This window comes from Trachypithecus francoisi, unplaced genomic scaffold, assembly GCF_009764315.1.
Source record: "Trachypithecus francoisi isolate TF-2019V2 unplaced genomic scaffold, Tfra_2.0 Lachesis_group12, whole genome shotgun sequence".
Lineage (NCBI taxonomy): Eukaryota > Metazoa > Chordata > Mammalia > Primates > Cercopithecidae > Trachypithecus > Trachypithecus francoisi.
This window is the reverse complement of record NW_022681457.1, coordinates 51,792,515-51,794,992: the sequence shown is the minus strand read 5'-3', so window position 1 is coordinate 51,794,992 and position 2,478 is coordinate 51,792,515. Positions and strand designations below refer to the sequence as shown.

The 2,478-nt window shown below is 37.4% G+C and overlaps 1 non-coding gene across 1 annotated transcript; it reads left to right on the top strand.

Moving 5' to 3' along the window:
• The first annotated feature begins 226 nt into the window (after positions 1-226).
• On the top strand, positions 227-333 carry LOC117094101. The gene has a single exon (XR_004441425.1). It is a non-coding gene; the product is annotated as a small nucleolar RNA U13 (small nucleolar RNA).
• Positions 334-2,478: the final 2,145 nt, after the last annotated feature.

The following is a 2,478-nucleotide window of genomic DNA, read 5'->3' as shown; positions in this document are numbered from 1 at the left end:
TGTGACTGTTGCCTGATCACCAGGGGTAGGAGCTTACACAATTTGGCAGAGGCTTTCTTTAAGAAAAAGAATGCAAAGTTAGGAATAAAAAATTGGTTGTGTAGAAAATAGAAAAAATAAAAATAAATAAAAAATTAAAACAAAAACAAAGATAAAAAATTGGGTATGTAAACAACTATTTACTTGGAATGAGAAAAATACACAAATAACAATTTTTTAAATGCTGATCCTTTTGTGTTTCATAAATGTGATGATTGGGTTCTCACATGTGAGTTGTGTGAGATGTGCTTCCTTCAAACCCTGTTACAACATCCATACATACCCTGTCTGTCATGAAAGAAGAAAAATTTAAAAAGAATAAAATGTTGACAAATACATCACAAACATCAAATGTCCAGGAAAAATTATGTAATTCTTTTATTAATGAATTGTCTTACATATACCCTTATAATTCTTTTGAATTTTAATATAATCAATAATTCTGAATAAATACGCAAAGCTACATGAAATTAAGGTACATAGAGGAGTAAGTAAAATCCATTTTAAACATCATTGTATTAAGCTACTTACTTATTCTTATACTACGTACATGGGGCTTATTTTATAAATATGTGTGGTGATTTTATCACTGGAATGTTTCTTTAGGTTGTTGTAATTCATTGATGAATACTTTTTCATTCTCTTTTCTCTAAAGCTGCTCTTTGTCTTCAGGATGCGATGTGATCCAACATATTGGGATGTATAAAATACATGACTAAACAGACACAGTCATTGTGAACCTGGCACTGGTTTGTGTCCTACAATACAGGATTTCTCATAAATTCTATTTTGTGTGATTTACCTCAAAAATAAAAAATATTGGGTTTATAATTGCATACACTGCTTATCATGTATATTCTCGACAGAACAGAACTTCCATTTTGACCAGGCATCTTTGAGAATTAAATCCTCTGCTCAGACTTTTACATAACTGAAGATTGGCAGAATTTTCGACAGGCTAGCTTCTGGTTTCATACTTTTGAAAACTTTGTCTATGTGATTACCTACAGACTTCCAATGCCAAGTACAACATTCAAATCACAGTATGACCTCTAGCGTTGTCCCTGTCTGTCAGATATTGGTTGAGTAGCAAAGGAGCACTGGAAATATTGCTGGAAGCCATTCCTGCACCACGATAGCTAACAATAACTTAGATATGGAAGTGAACCACATAAAAATAACCTTCTTAACCCAAACTCTATGTCTCTTCAAGTCAGCTTCCCCTTAGCTGAATCCAATCACCCCTTGCCGCTTTAAAATCACCCTTGACCAGGCGCAGTGGCTCACGCCTGTAATCCCAGCACTTTGGAGGGCCAAGGCAGGCGGATCACCTGAGGTCAGAAGTTTGAGAACAGCGTGGCCAACATGGGGAAACCCCATTTCTACTAAAAATACAAAAAAAAAAAAATTAGCTTGGTGTGGTGGTGTGCGCCTGTAATTCCAGCTACTTGGGAGGCTGAGGCAGGAGAATCACTTGAACCCTGGAGGCGGAGGTTGCTGTGAGCTGAGATCGCGCCACTGCACTCCAGCTTGGGTGACAGAGCAAGACTCCATCTCCAAAACAAACAAAAAGACCACCCTACAGAAGAGCAAATGTAACAGACAGTAAGCTGGAGAGGAAAGAGACAGAGGTCTTAACCGATTGTAGTTAACACCCTAGAGAAGAGCAAGTGTAACAAACGGTAAGCTGGAGAGGAAGGAGACAGAGGTCTTAACCGATTTTAGTTAACCTAGCTCACAAGTTTTACAAAAGCTTATGACTATGGGAACACATTGCTTGGGTCCCAAGCATGAAAATGGCTTATGCAAGGGAGGGGGCCTAGAACTTTATTAACATCATGATAATTTGCCTTGCCAACCAGGAATGAGCCCTGCTTGGATGGACCAACTGTTCACAGTGTATTTACAGTTACAGAATTGGCACTCTGGTGTGCTTGTGGGCAAATGTAGGTTAATATGTGTTACTGTCAGAGTTTAGCAGTTGGTCAACCTCCAACAGGAGTCAGCAACTGTGTAGAATTTCCCTGAGTTTTAAATGTATGTCTTAGCCCTAAAGGCCTTTGGAAAGTTATTGGTCTTATTAGTGAGTTCATAGACCATTGAAAGATATTTGACTAGAAAATGACATTTTAGTAAACTGGTAAGGAGGAGACTCATAAAAGCACCACGAAGACACTGGGAAAATTAAAGAGAGCACAGTAAGATGTCTTATCAGTTTATGATTCTCTTTTGTACACTAGTACTTTATAAGGGAACAGTCACAGGAATGATTTCAGCTACAAGTAACAGAATAATTAACTAATGGTGGCTTAAATAATAAAGATAATGAACTCTTAGAACAAAAAGTCTGAAGGTAGGTGACTGATGACTCTGCTATTTTAGGACTGTGTGTCATTACCTTGATGATTCTCACAGTAAAAATATGGTTGTCCTAGCTCT